Genomic DNA, 20,564 nt, shown 5'->3' with positions numbered 1-20,564 from the left:
CCGTCTACACCAGAACCAAGAGATATGAGCTAAGCACTGGATAAAGGCTGATCAAATGAAGGGAATATATAAGACGAAGACGCCCACAAACACAGACACAAAAGAAATAAAGAACAAGGCACGTGCAACCAAGATGAAGGGCAAAAGCTAACAAGACGACAGATGAGGAGATCAAACGATCAAACGAAATCAAGCCCAGCACAAGAAGGAAAATAATGAAGCCTTAGATGATACAAGACCATGGACGCTGGACAAAGCTAAGTCAAAGCACCCTAGACGAAGTTAATAGCATGCATAGCTGACCAAACGAAGATTTAAATAAACAGACGGAAACCAAGAAGGTCAGACTGCATCTAAAGACACAACGAGACAAACTACCTAGCACCCACACTCTTAGAAGAACACATGAAGTCATCAAAATAAAATAAGCGCTTATCCACAGATCAAAGCTACGTGTGTCAGAGCAAGTACACCTACCAGTCAGCTAAGGACAACACCTCTATAGCAACAATATCAAGAAAGTACAAAGATATCTTAATGCCAGTCAGAAAAGCAAACATACAGTACAAAAGATCTCATGAAGCGCAGATTTAGCAAGCAAACATTTAATGCAAAATCAAAGGCATTAAATGCAACAATCCATGAAGATTGTACAAACTAGATGAAAGAATCAAACGATGGCTAGTCAAGCATAAAAACGAAGTCTGCTCATGGACGGAAGAGGATTACCACCAGAATGAGACATTGAAGTATCAGACGAAGCCTATAAGGAATTATCAAGACAAGACACGAACCAAACAAGTTGAGACAGATGAAACAAGTGATGTAGGAAATTGAGCATCAAGAGATGAGTAGTTGGAACACGAATATGCACCAGATGATCACAAAATATCCAGACAAATTTGTGTCAAATGCAACTGCTCTAAAGCACAGATCAGACGAGGCATATGTCTATGGATAGAAAAAAGCCAATCATACATCAAGACCAAGAGCAGCACAGACTAAAAGATACTCTGGACAAAGACGAGTCTGTCTGCAATACTGACCAAGCCATATAAGATACCAAAGCATCAACATCGAATACTCAGATGAAGAACAAGACAAGAGACGCATGAGATTAACAGACGAAGATGAAGACTTCCACGCAAACACTTATCAAGTCTCAAAAGACTACTCAAAGCATCGACTATGATCACACAAAAGCCCTCAATGTAAAACGTGTGATCTAAATGATGGAACAAAGAAGAAGAGAAGAAAGCAAAAGCAGAGCATGCATGTGTCAAAAAAAGTGCATTACTTTTTCAGAAAAAGACAATGGCTATATTGCTGCATGACCAGAAAAAGACAAATAATAAGCATTAAATGCATTAAATGAAAGGATCAAACTAGTCATGAACGACTTTATTAGCTTCAACAGACATATGCAACGGGCAAATTTTACAGGCCTATAAGTATACAATAACATCAAACCGAAAAAGGTGGGCAAAGAACAACGAAGGGATAATCATAAGCTTTGCCCTAGGCATTTGATGAAAGGGATGATATCAAGCCCACAAGACAAAGGTACCAGAGATGAACGTTCATAATCATATACACAATGTAATATAGCATTTTTATCTTTGTAGACTAAGGTGTTCAAAATGTCAGTCATGAACAAACCTTAGTGAGTGTTGTAAACCTATGTATCCTCTCTGTGAGAGTAATCCAAACACTCAAATACAAGCCTCTGAAGGTGATAGACCATGGGCCAAGGGCCCAATCACTAGAGTTATGGCTAGGAGAATACAAGAAGAGTTGGACCTCTTGAAGACTAGTGTGCTTCTCAAGCCCAAGGTATTCTTCACTTGGACTAATCTATCATGAAGAGAAGGCCTAGTTCTATTTGTGTATATTTTGTACATAGTTTTCTTGTATAGGTCTATTTTTGCCTTTGTATTTGTGAGGCACTTTACTTGCTTTTATTAGTGATTGTATATTGATTTTAGGGTGGGTTACTTGGGGAGTTTAACTCCATTTGACCTCCTTTGTTGATATACTCATTTTCTATTTTTTCAGTAGGGAAGAAGGGGTGGCATTTAGCAATGCTTGGGAGTGTGATTAGAAATTGGGCCAGAGATGGGCCTAGGCAAAATTTTACATATTAGACTCATTTTGCTCCTAATTTTTCATAGATTTGATTTAGCTAGGTGTCTCATCATCATAGGATGAACCTAACTAAACCAAATTAAACATTTTTGAAATAAATCAAGTGAGCAAATGAGCCTTGGGCCGCCTAGCCTTCTCCTTCTCCTTTGGCCGAGTTTTTAACTCATTCTCCTCAAGCTTAGAGGCTTGCTCTCGAAGTTTTATAAACCTTGGACAGTTAGGCTTGACCTTACCATGGTTCCTAGTGAACCATGGTTAAGGTTAGCTTGCTCTCCAAGTTTTATAAACCTTGAACGGTTAGGCTTGACCTTACCATGGTTCCTAATGAACCATGGTTAAGGTTAGCTTCCTCTCCAAGCTACCTATCCTTGTATATTTTTAATTTGCACATTGTACTTCATTTTTTGAGAAATGAAATCAGAATTTGACTCGAATTCTCTCCTCTTAAAGTCTTAATTTCCATGGAGAAACCTTCACTCTAGGTTTCTCTCAAAGGTTCTCAACCTTTTGGCTTGGTTCAACAAGCTTCTTCACTCTCTCTTGGAGTGGCCGAACTCTCCTTGGTGATTCAACCTCCATTGAATTTTCTTCAAAGGAGTTCTTCAACCTTAGGCGTGGTTAACCTCAAGAGTAAGAACGGTCTTGGATGGAATGGCTTGGAAGAACATCAATCTCTTCAAGTTCACTCTATTAATAAGACTAAGGTAGTGAAACCTTAGTGATTGTAGATTTTATATGTATCCTCTCTGTGAGAGTAGCCCAAACACTCAAATCTGATCTTACATCTATCATGTGTAAAGCCTGAAGAGGCTAGGAAAAGAATACTTGTAAAGCCCGGAAGGGCTTGTCAAAGAATACTCACTAAGAGCTAGAAATGGCTAAACAAAGAATACTAGCGCTAGTGAGTGAAGCTAGCGGGCTAGGAGTGATCAAGAATACTTGGACCAGGAGTGGTTCTGACCTGGGTGGTCCATAATACTCACTACTAGCCAGAAGTGGCTAATAAAGATATACTAGCGTTGGTGAGTGAAGCCGACGGGCCAGGAGTGGTCGAGAATACTTGGAGAACCAGAAGTGGTTTAAGAATACTAGCGTTGGTAGGTGAAGCAGACGGGCCAGGAGTGGTCGAGAATATTTGGGGAACCAGAAGTGGTTTAAAAATACTAGCGTTGGTGAGTGAAGCTGACGGGCCAGGAGTGGCCGAGAATACTCAGGGCTAGGAGTGGTCGAGAATACTCAAGGCCAGGAGTGATCGAGAATACTCAAGTCCAGGAGTGGACGATAATACTCAATGTTCTTCATTTTGATATCTAGTGAAATCCTTCAGTTGAAGGAGATTGGACGTAGCTCAGTTGAGCGAACCAGTATAAAAATGATTGCTTTATTTTTCTTGTTTAACTAGAAACAAACTTTCCCTACTGATTAAATCCTTGTGAAAGACTCGTCCAATATTAACATATCGTTAAAACCATGTCTCAGACAAAGATGCAAATATATTTAATAGATATATTACACTAAAAAGATTTATCTACTACTTGTCTCTAAAACGAAACTATCTTGAAAAAGAAAAATGTAAGAACTTCAATAATTATCATTATGAAACATTTTCCCTAGCAGACGATAAACCCTTCAGACGCATTGACCTTATGTTAAACAAATTCTACATAACAGTCTAACGTTTAAAAGTGCTTTGGACGAAGAACATTACTATTGCGAAAATGATTTAGAAAATTCCTTCGTACACACAAACACATATTCAACCCCCCCTTCTATGTGTTTTTTCGCTAACTTCACTGTGGTGAGGTGGTGCATGGCTACCGCCGGATCCAAGTCCTGAATTGCTAAGGTCATTTTCCCGAATCGTTCCATGAAGGCCCTCAAGGGTTCCCTCTTTTCTTGACGAATATTGACTAAGGCAACAGAAGTTAGCCGGTGGGGTTGACTTGTGGCAAATTGGATATTGAAATGAGATGATAATGTAGCGAAAGAATCTATCGACCTCGAAGCAAGCCTGGTAAACCAACTTAATGCGGATCCTTTCAATGAGGTAGGGAACACTTTGCACATGACAACGTCTTCCTCCGTGAACACCCCCATCTGGGTAATAAAGGTGTCAAGGTGTTCCTCCGGATCGGTAGTTCCATCATATTGCTCTAGTGCCAGATTCTTCTAGTTATCCGGTAGTCGTGCACTGGCGATTTAGGGAGTAAATGGAGTCCTCCCTTGTCGTCTTTGTTGATCAAGAGTTATGGTCGTGGCTCCAATAGGTTGGCTGGGAATTCTTGGTTCCTTATACCATCCTAAGGATTCTCCTTGATCATGTGTAGGCCTGGTATTAGGAGTGCTTTGCGACGGTTGCCATGAGCGACACTTCTAAGCTCCGCGTTCTCTTTTCTTAGAATGGATAATTCATGGGCGTCTTTTTCCTGAAGCCTCCTCAACTCCAACATCTTGGCCTTTAGTTGTTCGATGGCTGACGATGGGTCGGCCGGCTGTGAACGATCTTCATATGACTCTTCCATCCCTTGTACTTCGATTTGACTTCTTTATTGTCTGGGTCCTCGGGGCATCCCAAGGTTATGGACGGTTCTGTTTTCTTGTTAACTTCTAGTTGCTACCATCTCAATTCAGGGTTGAAAACCGTTCTTGGTTTTAGCCCCACGGTGAGCGCCAAAATGTTCTTGTTCGAGAACACTCCTCCTGTCCTTCTTGTTGACTAGTCTTCTAAGTCTCAAATGTTGGCCAAGTCCTGTCTCTAAGTGGTAGGGAGGGTACCTGCAAAGGCACTCCGATGCTCAAGTGAGTATTCGGTATAGAGCAATAAAGGTTATTGTATTAAAGAATCATACCTCTCCCGTCAGTCCCATCAATGCCATATTTATAGTGACGTTTTTGGGCCTAATGGCCTTTCTAAGTTATTAGGCTGGTGTACAAGATTTGGTACACTAATTACAGTTGACGTGGATGTATTTAATATAATTAATATTTATTTTACCTTAGCTCATGGATATTCATCATGGCCGAGTACCCATTCGCCATGTTCATTGGTCGAGGGGGAATTCAAAATTTTCATTGGCCGAGAGGGTATTCAACATGTTCGTTGGCCGATAGGGTATTTGGTCTTCCAAGTTCTTGGTTGTCTTTACTGCTGAGGGTGAGTTCCGTGTTTTTCGATCCGGTCTTGTCTCTAGTCGAAGGGGTTGTCCAGTTACTTTTGGAGCCGAAAGGGGGTCTCAGTAGCGATGAGGGCCGAAGGGGTGTTCAGTTCTTGTCGAGGCTGAAGGGGCTTTTGGCATTACCAGTACAAGTATCTTCAAAATTAATTGGCCGACTCATTTGCTTATTTGGCAGACATTTTCATTTTGGGATAAAAAAGGATAAGACAATTTGACCCGACTCGAATGGTTAAACGAACCGGGTTAGATAAACAAAAATAATACTTAACCTCATACGAACATAGGGGAGGAATTAAATAATACTTATTTAATAATTTTAAAATAAATGATTATCTTTTAAAATTTATCGTTAAATGGAAAGTTTCTTACTTTTATATTATATGTACAAAATTCAAGTTGAATTTAATATCTCATTTATATAGATCAAAATTAACATAATATATTTATTTTTTAAATATACAAAAATATGAATAATTTAATTCTTTTTAAATTGTTGTTCAATTTTAACAAAATTTAACACAAAAATACAAGGTGGTATGAAGTTATAATTCAACGATTGGATTGACAAAATTTATAACTAATATAAAGTTATTGAACAGTATAATAATTTTTAAAAATTACGCTGATATATATATAGCAGTAGTGATGTATAATTTTGAAAAAAAATATAATAAATTATGCATTAACAGATAATTAATTATGTAATAAAAGTAATAATATTGTGCCATAACTCTTCATCAATTCTATAAAAAAAAATAATAATAAATTCTGCAATAAGGTATTTTTAATTATGTAATAAAAGTGGTAGCGATTGCTTGAATTCATCACTTTAAAATGATGGTGATGAATGTAGTAACAAACTATTTAAAAAAAAATCATGACTACATCCAAATTCATCATCTAACTTTTCAAACAATAATTAATAATCATATTCTATTCTATGATTTACTATGATTAATCTAATATCAAAACAATTGATTTCACGAATTAAAATAAAAAATTAATATAATATTAATTTTTAATTATTATCATTAAAATTATATAAGATTATATATATATTTTGCGTGAGTGTGCACATGTATATATAATTTAAAAAGTTATTCTTCTTACAATTTATTTATAAAGTTTATAATCAGTTCACCTCTTCGACGAAGGGATGAGCCTCCTATCTCATTGATGCCCAAAAGTAAGCATAAGTATCTCTACGAACAAGGTCCATCTAATCCCGTTTAGATAGTGTTTCATAGGATACCCTTCATCTTGAAACTTCTACACTAGGATTGCTTTCCTTGGAAGAAAGGTAGACTCAGGATGTTCTTTCATGGGAAGCTTGTAGCTTTTGTCTTTGGTTCCATTAGAGTTTTTAGATTGAAGCTTTTGGGGAGATTTAGGATTTTGAATTCAAAGGGATGAAAATGTAAGTGAAATGACAATTGGTTAAGTTTGAAATGTGAGAGTGAATAATTTGAGTCAGGGAGTTGGTGAGGTGAAAAGATAGGAAAGAGAAAATTGTTATTGAATTGATGTAACGTGCCTATGTGAATTTCTCTTCTCCATGCAACACTTTATCAAATCGTGATCCTTAATCATTTCAATGTATTGGATGGAATTTAATACAAAGATATTCTTTTAGAATAAGACGATATGTTAAAGTACATATATAAATATAAAAAATTGTACAAATCCCTCTTATCATAGCCACCAAACATAAAAATCAAGAGATTTAAGATTCTGAAGCAAGTAAAAATGTTCCATGTAAATATTCCTTTAATATAGATTAATATATTAAACCTTTCATATTCATCTTTATGATTATTTAAAAAAAATTAAAATAAAACAACTTATCTAATATATCCATTCATTTTCTCCTGCAAAACAAATAGACAACAACAACATATTAAAAAAAAATTAATGTTGTGTATATATATAAATAGGTTCGTTTTGGTGTAAAAATTAATGAAAACATCATTCGCCGGCTCAATTTATAATAGCATTATTGTCAATAAGGTCTGAATGTTAATATTCTTTGTTGTCAATATTTAAATATATATATATATATATATATATATATATATATATATCACTACAAGAAAAATCAGGATTATTTACGGAAGAAATCCATAGATAAGTATGAATATCTGTAGATAAGTCTTAATTATCTATGGATTATTTACAGCCAAAAATTCGTAGGTAATAAGGTCGTAGATAACGTTACCTACAAAAAGTTTTCGTAGATAACGTTACTTACAGAAAATTTTCTGTAGTTAACCCACGAAAGTTGTTATCTACGGATTTTTTCCGTAGATAACATTATCTACAGAAAGTTTTCCGTAATCCATAGATAACCTTCAAAAAAAATTTTGTTTAAATTTATTAATGTAACAACCCTCATATTTGGTCTCTCAAAGATGTTATTTCATGACACTTCACTTTTCAATGTGTTTTCTCCTTACTGCACATTTTCTGGAAAACTTCTTAGAAGGTCACTCATCCCTATATTACTCCAAGTCAAGCACGCTTAACTTTGGAGTTCTGATAAGATAAGCTATCGAAAAGTAAATGCATGTTGTCAGTATAAGTAGTACAAATTAATTCATTTAAGTCATCTTTAACTATACAATCTCATACTTATACTATTTTAGATCCCTCTTATTTTGGTGTATCCAGACTGCTATAAAAATAAATATTATAATTATATTACCAATAATAATTATATTATATTTAATTAATATATTTATACATACATATATATATATATACTTGTATAATTAACAATCTACTTATTTCTATTTAAAATTAATATTATGATACAATTTAAATTATTTATTATAAATTTAAAACTTTAAATAATTATTTATATATTTTAAAACCAGATAATAGTATGTTATTTTTTATCATCATTAATTTATAAAAATAAAAAATTTAAAATGACAATTTTCAATAATATTTATTTTTTACCAAATATTTTTTACATTACTTAGAGCATAAAAATTTTTACCCTACATCCCGCCAAGGTTATCTACGGAAAATTCGTAGATAACATTATCTACGAAAATTTTTTCGTAGATAATCCATGAAAGTTGTTATCTATGAAAAATTTATCCGTAAAATTTTCTGTAGATAACCCACAAACGTTGTTATCTACGAATTTATCCGTAGATAACGTTATCTATGGATATTTTCCATAGATAACCCACAAACGTTGTTATCTACGGAAAGTTTTCCGTAGATAACCCATGAAAGTTTTTATCTACGAATTTTATCCGTAGATAGCTAAACATTATCTACAGAAAAAATTCTGTAAGTAATATTCCGTAGATAACTAAAAATTATCTACAGAAAAAATTTCGTAGATAATATTTCATAGATAACTAAACATTATTTACGGAAAAAATTCCGTAGGTAATATTCTGTAGATAATAATAGTTTTTCTTGCAGTGTATATATCTATTATTGGATTAGTTAGTGTTATATTACAGTTGATAATAGGTCACTGATATATTTTACCTATTATTATAAGTCACTGATATACATGTATATATAGTTGTACACCTTCACTGGTACAGTAAGAAATATTAGTAATATTCACAATATTCTTCTTGTTCTTTCAATTTTATCATGTTGCTGTATTCAATATTGTAACATCCCGAATTTTTCTACTAATACTACGAATAATTATTATTTATTTTTGTATTTATGAAGATTATTTCCTTATAATTATTGTGATTAATTAAATGGGTTTGATTGAAGTTTTAAAGGTTTTTAATAATAATAATTTATGAAAATTATTTTGTATAATATTATTAATTATGATATTTTGTTATAATTATTATTTGAAGAAAATCATGTTTTAAATTGTATTGATATTTTATTTTGATATATATATACGTTATTTATTTATTTATTAATTAGTAATTTGGATTTTCATAGCTCTGGAACGGGCCGTTCCACTTTGGGAACGGGCCGTTCCAAATCAAGCATTCGTGGGTAAAATTTTAACCTAGAACGGGCCGTTCCACTTTAGGAACGGGCCGTTCCGGATGTGATTTTTAAAAGAACAAAGTTTGACTCAGAACAGGTCGTTCCACATTGAAACGGGCCGTTCCGGAAACCCCAGAACGGGTCGTTCTGGTTTTGGAACCGGCCGTTCTGGGAGAGGCTTTTGTACCTATTCCGTGTGCCCAGAACGGGCCGTTCCGGATTCGGAACGGGCCGTTCTGGCCGCGACCTGATGCCTATAAATAAAGCGTTTTGCACTCTCTAAAACTCATTTTTTCATTTCCTAATCTTCTTCCTCCTTTCTCTCTGAAGACGAAGGGGAACCTAGAGGGGGCGACCAACAAGATTCAGCTCCTGCTTATCGAGGTAAGGGGGGAGTGAGAAACCTCGCTCTAGGTGTGAGATTGTATGCTGGGTAGTGGGATTGGCCCCCAATCCTGTGTTTGTTTTATTTTTTGTATGCTCATGTATGAGGGATTTCTCCCAATTGTATCTGTTTTGTTTACTATTTTTCTTATATGTAATTAATTGTATGATTTGAGATCTCTATGGGTTCCTATGGGAAACCCTATGAGAAACAGGCAAAATATGAATATTTTCTGTTTTGCTATTTGATTGCTCTATTGTATTCCTTGTTGAATGTAATGTGTAAATATATGATTAATTTTGAGAATAAATATGTTTTTATATGATTTAGAGTGCTCTATGGGTTCCTGCGGGAAACCCTATGAGAAATAGGCAAAATATAAATATTTTCTATTTTGATTTCTGATTGTTCTGTTATATTCCTTATTTGATGAGATGTAAAAATATGTATTTAATTTTACACATAGACGAGTTTTGATATAAATTAAAGTGCTCTGTAGAGGTTATGAGAATATGATGAGATAATGTGATAATGTGATATGATGATGTAATGTGAAATGTGATTGAGGCATGAGATATGAAGATGTGGTAATGTAATATGATGATATGATGAGATAATGTGAAATGTGATTGAGACATGAGATATGAGATATGAAATGTGATAATGAAATGTGATGATGTGATATGACCATGGGAAATGATAATGTGATATGAGAATGCATAGAGTCTTGATTAACATGCATCATTTGCATAAGTGTTTTAAGGGTACGATATGGAATACACCGCTAGAGAAGGCCCCCTAGTGTAAAAGCTTTGGGGATTAGTCCTTGGGGATAGCTCAGTTTGGAAGTCCTAGTCTCGCCCATTGTGTGGATGGGATGTATCTTGCGCGGCTTAGCTATCCCGATGAGACTCTGGTAGTATATCCTTCTAGTGAGAGTGCGCAGAGGGTGTGACCCGGCATGTACTCCTAGACTACTCTTCGTGTATTGCTAGCGGCAATATGCCATGTGATGTTTTACTGGCGCCACATGCATGATAATGTGAAGTCCGTGTCCATGCATGTGCATCCTTATTATTAAATGATGATAAATTACTATTTGTATGACTTGGATGATTGAATAAACTATTGTTGTTGATTGATCTATGAGGTAATTGTATTGTTTGTGTTTGGCTATCCGGTGTGCGTTCCTACACCGTGAGCCAGAGTGAGATGTTTCTCACTCCCTTCTTTTGTGTTGTTTCTCTTGTTTGATATACAGGTGATCATCAGCGTGAGGCTGAGGATGTTGGTGATGAAGCTTAGGTTTCTATGTTGGGTTTTGCTCTGATAGGACATGTGACATCGGGACATAGATAGAATTAGTTTAAAGATGTTCTTATTAAAGTATTTTTGAAAATTCAATTTTATTTCTTTGTAATTTTACCGGCATGTTATTTGGATTAAGTTTATGAATGTGAACTTTTTACCCTTACGTGGCTGGAAATTTGATTTTTAATGATGAAAATTTTTATATTTTTTATAATTACTGTATATGTATGTTGGGGTAGAGGGTGTCACAAATATGGTATCAGAAGAGAGAATTCAACTCTTAGAACGATCCAACCTGTGATTCCCATTCATCGTTTTTCAACCAAATCCACCATCTTTGCGACCCTAAATCAATTACCCACATCCATGACGAATCAACCCAAAGATCCAAGCCAAGATCCCAATCACCCCCTTTTTCTGCATCATTCGGATGGACCTGGATTGGTTCTCACGTCCCAACCTCTTGACCACAAGAATTACACCACATGGAGCAGAGCGATGCAGGTAGCCCTCTCTGTGAAGAACAAATTACCGGTCATTGATGGAACCCTCCCTAAACCTACAGCAACCGATGCCACAATCGCGGCTTGGAATCGGGCAAACAACGTGGTCATCTCCTAACTTTACAACTCTATTTCCAAAGAAATCATCACGAGCATCTTGTTTTCCACAACTGCACAAGAAATCTAGGAAGACTTGAAAATTAGATTTTCAACAAAGAGTGGACCACGCATTTTCCAACTCCGATGCCAATTCATGTCCCTTCAACAAGGACCTGATGATGTTGGCACGTATTATACAAAGCTGAAGTCAATCTGGGAGGAATTGTCCAGTTACACACCAACACTCCCCTGTACACGTGGTGGCCTTCAACAACTCCAAACACACAGAATCTGAATATGTCATGTCCTTCTCGATGGGCTTAAACGATTCTTTCTCTCAAATCTGTGGCCAAATTCTGCTATCTGACCCTTTGCCTTCGATTGGTAATGTCTTCTCTCTTATTCTCCAAGAAAAAGCTCAACGTGAAATTATTGTTCCTCCTTCTACTGCTCACTCGGAAAACATAGCCTTTTCTATCAATTCCTCACAAAAACATCAATTTGATAACAGTAAGAACAAATTTGTAAAGAAAGAGAAACCAAAATGTGGTCATTGTGCGATGCTAGGACATACCAAAGACAGGTGCTATAAACTTGTCGGGTATCCCCCAAATTATTTCAAGAACAGGACTCCCAATATTGTGAATCAAGTGGATAACAGCCTTGAAAGTTCCACTACCACTCAGACATCAAATTTAACCCCTGCCCAGTGCCAACAATTACTTACATTTGTGACAAACCAAATGAGAACAGACACTAATCTGGATGCAGTGGCTTCCAATGTCATAGGTACCTGTATGAATCTTGATTTCCACAAGAATTCTCACACATGGATAATAGACTCTGGCGCCACTTCTCACATTTGTTGTTCCAAATCACTATACAACTCATACACTTCTATTCATAATTCTCATGTTTTGTTGCCCAATTCCACTAAAGTAAATGTAGAAGGGATAGGTAGTATCAAGATAAATGATGATATCTTTCTGCATAATGTGCTTTATATACCTACTTTTAGATTCAATCTTTTGTCACTACTCACTTTAATAAATAATAACCCATTTCGATTTACTATGGAGTCTAACAGTTTTCTTTTGCAGGACCTCAAAACATTGAGGACGATTGGCACTGCTAAGCAACAACAGGGCCTACTAGTTTTTGAATTCCCTACACACATTCTTAATTTTGATTGTATTAGTAATTGTAATAGTGTCACCTATGAGACTTGGCATAAGCGATTAGGTCACATACCTGTGTTTGTTTACAAATTGATTGCCAATAAAATCGAACTGACTTCTATTGATTCTACTTATCACTGTAGTACTTGTCACATTGCTAAGCAAAATAGATTACCTTTTCCTAATCCCAATAAATTCAGTCCTAATTGTTTTGATTTAATTCATGCTGATATATGGGGACCCTTTAAACAACCTACTTATGATGGATTTCGATATTTTCTCTCTAGTTGATGATAAAAGCAGATTCACATGGATATACATGCTCCAGAATAAGTCTGATTGTATTAAAATCATACCTCAGTTCTTTGCATATGTTGAAAACCAATTTCAAACAAAAATTAAAAGCTTTAGGTCTGATAATGCTAGAGAACTTCATTTCAAAGATTTTTTCTTAGAAAAAGGTGTTCTACACCAATTTTCATGTGTAGAGAGGCCGGAACAAAATAGTGTTGTTGAGAGAAAACATTTGCATATTCTCAATATTGCTCGCACCTTGATGTTTCAATCAAATGTTCCTATACAACTATGGGGAGATTGTGTCAAAATTGTTGTGTTTATCATGAATAGAACTCCAAGTCCCTTTCTGAATCACATATCCCCATATGAAATCTTATATAACAAAGTTCCTAACTATTATGATTTCAGGACTTTTGGCACATTATACTATGCCTCTACATTAGTTTCTGGTAGACACAAATTCAGTCCTAAGGCTACTGCAGCTGTATTCATCGGATACCCTCATGGCTACAAAGGATACAAGGTTTTTGACCTTACCACTCATCAAACCTTCATCCCTAGAGATGTTAAGTTTTATGAGCATATTTTCTCTTTCCAGAACAGCAACTCCTTTGACCACGGATATGATGCCTTCAACGACCAAATCACACCCAATCTTATCCATCCTGTAATCTTTGATGATTCTGATCCTATACAACCCCCAGATACACAAAACTAGTCTCCCATACAACAGTTGCCTTCCCCAAATGAACCAAACTCTCCACAGCACACAAACTTATCTGATTCTAATCAAACTCTGATTCGCAAATCTAGTAGAGCTGTGAATCCACCAGGATACTTATCTGATTATCATTGCTACAATGCAACTGATAACACACAAACTTTATACCCTATCCAAAAATTCATAGATTACTCCAAGCTCTCCATAGCACACCCATTACATCTGCCAAATTTCTGCTAATCATGAACCTCAAACCTATAAACAAGCCATAAAATTCCCTCATTGGAAACAAGCTATCGAAGATGAACTCGCTGCCATGGAGATGAACAACACATGGTGCATCACTCATCTACCAAATGATAAAAAGCCAATAAGTTGCAAGTGGCTATTCAAGCTAAAACTCAACTCTGATGGAACTGTAGCCAAACACAAGGCTTGGTTGGTCGCATGCGGCTTCACACAGCAATATGGTCTTGATTTCCAGGAGACATTTTCACCTGTGGCCAAGATCAGGACCTTGAGGCTACTCTTATCACTTGCTGCATCCCAACATTGGAATCTAGCCCAACTAGATGTTAACAATGCTTTTCTCAATTACCACTTAGATGAGGAAATTTTTATGCAAATCCCTCCAGGATACAGCCATCACACCATTCCCACATCTGCTGCACCTTTGGTATGCAAATTAAACAGGTCAATATATGGCTTGAAACAGGCATCTAGAAGCTGGTTTGCCAAATTCAGCACCACACTAATTTCTCAAGGTTTCAAACAATCAAAGTTTGATTACACTTTGTTCACTAAGGGATCCAACTCGACCTTCATAGCCATTCTTGTCTATGTAGATGACATAGTAATTGCCATCCCGAGTAACATTGAAATCGAATTTGCTAAGATCATGCTACATCATCATTTTAAATTGAAGGATCTCGGCGACTTGAAATTCTTCCTTGGTTTGGAACTGTCAAAGTCACAGGCAGGAATATTCATGTGTCAAAGACATTATACAATGTCAATTCTTGAAGATTGTGGTATGCTTGCTTGCAAGCCTTCTGCTATACCTATGGAAGAAAATTTGAAATTGCATACAGACTCGGGTTCTCCACTTGCAGATCCAGGATCATATAGAAGGCTCGTGGAAAGATTATTGTATTTAACAATTTCTCGACCTGACATCTACTATATTGTACACAAATTAAGTCAGTTTGTAGCAAATCCACATTTTGAACATATGAATGCAGCTCACATGCTTCTCCGCTACTTAAAACACACTACTGGTCAAGGTATCCTATTCAAAGCTACCTCTGACACTAAATTACATGCTTATGTGGAAGCTGATTGGGGTTCATGCCTTGATAGCAGAAGATCAACAACAGGTTTTTTGTATTTTCTTAGGAAATTCCTTAATTTCCTGGAAGGCTAAGAGACAGAAGACAGTCAGCAAATCTTCAGCAGAAGCAGAATATAGATCTTTAGCATTCGTCTCTACTGAACTTACTTGATTGAGAAATTTATTCCAAGACATTTCCTCGCAATGCTTTTCTCAGCATCTTGTCCAAGCTGGGTATTGAAAACATTTTTCTCCCATCTTGAGGGGGGGGTATTGGATTAGTTAGTGTTATATTACAGCTGATAACAGGTCACTGATATATTTTACCTATTATTACAAGTCACTGATATACATGTATATATAGTTGTACGCCTTCACTGGTACAGTAAGCAATATCAGTAATATTCACAATATTCTTCTTGTTCTTTCAATTTTATCATGCTGCTGTATTCAATATCTATATATATATATATATATATATATATTCATTTTATATACTAAGATATTATTTATTTATATAAATGTTTAAGATTTATGTAAAAGTGGTATTTCTTATTCTATTAATTTCACTTTTTATTAAGTAAATAAAATTTACTATGCAGAACCGTCATACACATATTTGTATCCACAACACTGATAATATGAGTGAATCATTGTCCTTGAAATGCAAACGTGGAAAAATGTTGTTTAATGGGAATAGTGATTTGTTAGATTTAGATGCTACGAACTATACATCAGTTACACGTTCACTGTTTAATTAATAAGTTATTTTTTTTAAAAAAATTGATGCTAATCATAATGATAAAATACTTCTTAAAAATGTATTTAGTGTATTAATTAATTAATTAAAATTTTATGTCATTGTTTTTTATTTTCTAGAACAAAGTTAACGATTTGCATCTACTAGTGATAACATTTCCTTCACATATACTAATGTTGATGTAACTAATGAAAGAGGTAATTATGTATGTCAAAAATAGGATTTTGTTTTCTTTTTTTTTTTTGGTAATAAACAGGGCTAGGAGTCCAATGCCAACAAACTAAAAATTATAGGGAAATTGTACAGCCGACATATCAGCAAGCAAAGGGAATTTAGCCCAACTAGGGATACCCAAAAAGATAGAAAAACCTTCAGCTATTGAGAATTCATATTTTGCAAAACTATCTACTACCTTATTTGCTTCACGAAGAATGTGGACACAACTTAAGTCACGAAAACCTCCTGCCATTTTGACAATAACATTTACTAAAGAGTAACAACTATGCTCCCTTGGGCATCCTTCATTTAGAAATTTAACCGTGACTTCAGAATCTGATTCAATGAGAAGATACAACCCTATACCTTTCTCCTTTATCAAACGCAACCCGTGGTAAATAGCCCACAGTTCAGCTTGTAGTATTGAGCAAATCCCGATTATTCCGGAATAGCCAAACACAAAAACTCCATTTTCATAATGAATCACACCACCACAGGTTGCAATTCTTGATTCTGCCACAGCCCCGTCACTGTTGAGCTTAAGGAATCCATGAGGGGGATGTGACCAACTTATAGTATGACGCATCTCTCTTTGTATATGTGAGTTAAAGCTGCTTGATATCGGATTTTTGATTAATTCTCTAACACGACCAGTCACTTTGCAAACCGCCTGATTAGGATTTGTACTGGTTTGACTAAACATAAGACTATTTCTAGCCTTCCATACACTAGTGGAAAAAATACTTTTAAAATCGGTCATTTTTTACTTTTAAAATCGGTTCTCTGACCGATTTTAAAAGAGCCAATTTTAAAAAGTGGGACTTTTAACATCGTTCGCTGATCGATGTTAAAAGTGGGACTTTTAAAATTGGTCAACAGTGACCGATGTTAAAAGTCCCACTTTTAAAGTCGGTGATGGCATGACCGATTTTGAAAGTCCCACTTTTAAGATCGGTCATCGCATGACCGATGTTAAAACTGGTTAATTTGTTTTTAAATATTTGACTTATTTTAGGAGGATCCCTGAACAAAACCTGCAAATTAATAAAATACCAGAAAATTCATATGTTTTTAATATACCAAATTACATACAAATGACAAGAGTTGGTAAATGTCAACCATATATGTAATCAAAGTAACTTACAAATTATGTACATCCTAAACTACAAAATGAGTAAAACTATAAACATAACTCGTAGCTACCCAATAATTCAATGAAAAATATAGCCCATTGCTCCCTAATGGTGTTTATATCTTCTAGCGACAATGGTGATCGATCTATAAATATCTGTTAAGAAAATTTAGAACAATTAGAAGTAACTCTTAAAACATGATAAAATGCAAACTTAAAATAAAAAATTTTAAAATTCTAAAACGTACTTCAGTCCACCCAGATACTATTTGTGAATCAACAATAGTATGTATTTCCTTCATTACATAGTATCCGCACTCATAGTTTCCTTTTTGCTTATGAGACTACAAAAAGAATATAAAAACCAATTTTAGTAGTAATGGTAATTCAAAAGAAAATACCTTAGAAAAAATATCATTACTAAAATAACATCATAGCATCATTTAAAAATAATTAATATCATTACTAAAACCAACTTTAGTAGTAATGATAATTTTAATAGTAATGGTGTTTGTTTTGCTCTGTCTTCTCTACGTAGAATACTCTTATATGGAAAAATAACATCATAGCATCAAAATTGGAAAAATGCCTAAAACTTTAGTCTGGAACGGCCCCAGAACGGCCTGTACTGATTGCAGTACGGGCCGTATTGCAAGCAGTACAGGTTGTTCTGCTTACAGAACTGGCCATTCTAGGGCCGTTCCAGACTCAAAATTTGCCCAGCAACAACGAAATAAGAGACATGAGAAGAGAGTATTACCTTGATGTTGTATTCTTCCAAGAAAATGAGAAGCTGCACACTTCAGATGAGAGTCCGAGAGAGTAAAGAGAAGAATATATGAACTATTGAAGTCAAAGAGTAGAGAATGGAGCTAGCTAGGGGGAGAATGGGAGCGGAGATAGTATAGATGAAGTCTCTGATGCTACTTTTAAAATCGGCTGTTCAATAACCAATTTTAAAAGTAGCGTTAGAGACTTTTAAAATCGGTCATAACGTAGCCGTTTTAAAAGTAATGCCATTATTTACAAAATTGTCACCGCGTCACTTTTAAAATTGGCTACCTTATGACCGATTTTAAATTTCTGATTTTAAAATTCATTTTTGTACTAGTGATATTGCATCCAGGCCAATCGCAAAGGTGCACACCCATGCTTTATTTGTACACGATAAATTAAACTTCAACCATTCTTGCAATGTGAGATCATAAAATTCCTCAATATGGCTAGTTGCATGTAAACGTTGCCAGATGACATGGGCAAAGTCGCAATCCCGAAGCAGGTGAATGCATGTCTCACTAGCTTTATAGCATATAGGGCAGCCATTATTGTTAGTTAACCCTCTTGATGACCTCTAAGAGTTTGTATAGATACTTTCATGAGATACCCTCTAAAGAAAGTATCACACTCTTTCCGGCCCATTCCAATTCCAAATCAATTTATATAAATTGTAATGAGGTGACGCAGTCCTGGCACAAATAGAGGCATACGCAGACTTAATGGTAAACATACCATCTTTGGATCCACCCCACACCTTGCAATCTGCATCATTATCAGAATCTGGTGGAGCACTTGCTAACACTTCCAAGAAATACTTTGTTGGTAAGAATTGTCAAATGCCCTCAATACTCCAGTTTCCATCCTCCCCAACATAGTTCTCTAGCACTTTCTCCCGTTCTTGGTATGGTAAGGACATATCAACCACCTTTATTAGGGTTGTGCGCGACTCCAACCAGCAGTCCAACCAGAACTTAATGGTCTTACCATCTCCAATGCTCCATGCAATAAAAGGTTTAACATTCTCCCAAGCATTGCAAATTCCTCTCCATGTATTTGATGCAATCTTCCTATTATGGAAATCAGGCACCATATTCTCACCTCCAGCATATTTGGAACGAAGAACTCGTACCCATAACTTGTATGGTTGCGTCAGAACTTGCCAGCAGTTCTTCATCATAAAGCTAGTATTATTTAAGCGAGCTTCCCTCACTCCTAAGCCTCCTTCTAGCTTGGGTTTGCAAAGAGTCGACCATGCTAGTGCATGAACACCACGATTATCTCTTGTTTGGCCCCAAATAAAAGATCTTACCTTCTTGTCAACTTCATCGCACAAATTTCTAGGGAGGTATGCGATTTGCATCGTATAAAAGGGAATAGCTATTAAGACGGACTTCGAAAGGGTAACTCTACAAGCAAAGGAGAGGTGTTTATTCTTCCATTGATTTAGTCTACTATTCACCTTCTCCATTACTGATTCAAGTGTTCTTCTGCTAACACGTGAATGATGTAGTTGCACTCCTAGATACTTTCCGAGGTTATCCGTTCTTTTATATCCTAGGCTTGAGCTAATCTCATTCTTTATAGTTTGCCCTATATTTTTTGAGAAGTAAACCCTTGTATTTTCTTGACTCACCTTCATTCCTGAGCTTTCACAAAAAATATCCAAGCAAGACTTCAAAATCTCCACTTGGTCCATTGATGCTTCGGCAAAAAGTATAAGGCCATCTGCAAATGCCAAATAAGATAACTCTGGTCCTTTTTTTGATAGTTTGATTGGACGCCATAATTTTTGTTTCACTGCAACATTTATCAAATGAAAAAGGCGTTCTATACATAAAACAAATATATATGGAGATAAAGGGTCCCCTTGACGGATCCCTCTTGAAGGTTTAAAGGATTCCAGTGCTTCACCATTCCATAGCACCTGCATAGATGTTGTAGAATAGCAATATTGGACCAGTTCTGTAAACCTTTGAGGGAAGCCAATGTCGTCGAACGTTTCCTTAATGAATTTCCAACTCAATCTGTCATACGCTATTTCAAGGTCTATCTTTATCGCCATCCACCCATTCTTCCCTTTCTTGTGTCTCATCAAATGTATGACCTCCTATGCTATGATTATGTTATCTGTAGTTTTCCTGTGAGGGACAAAACTGCATTAGTTCGGATCAAAAAAACCTTCCATCATTTTCCTCAAACGAGTAGCAAGGGATTTGGTTAAAATCTTATAGGTCACATTGCATAAACTAATTGGCCTCATTTATTTTATAGATTCAGCATTATCAAATTTAGGAATCAACGTAATAAAAGTGTGATTGATTTCAGCAATCTTACTTGGCCCTTCCTGAATAGAACGAATAAGATTGCAAAGAGACTTTCCTATTGTTTGCCATTGTGTTTGGTAGAAGATTTCTTGGAAACCGTCAGGCCCAGGTGCCTTGAGACCTCCCATGTGTTGTATAGCCGCCATGATTTCTAGATCAGGAAATGTATCATCTAGGCTCTTTTTATCATCACTAGATAATTATGGGAATGTCCCTGTTAAACAAAACG

The sequence above is a fragment of the Cajanus cajan genome, chromosome 5 (genome assembly GCF_000230855.2).
Source record: "Cajanus cajan strain Asha chromosome 5, NIPB_CcT2T_4, whole genome shotgun sequence".
In the NCBI taxonomy this organism is placed as follows: Eukaryota; Viridiplantae; Streptophyta; class Magnoliopsida; order Fabales; family Fabaceae; genus Cajanus; species Cajanus cajan.
Note: the sequence above shows the minus strand (reverse complement) of the source record.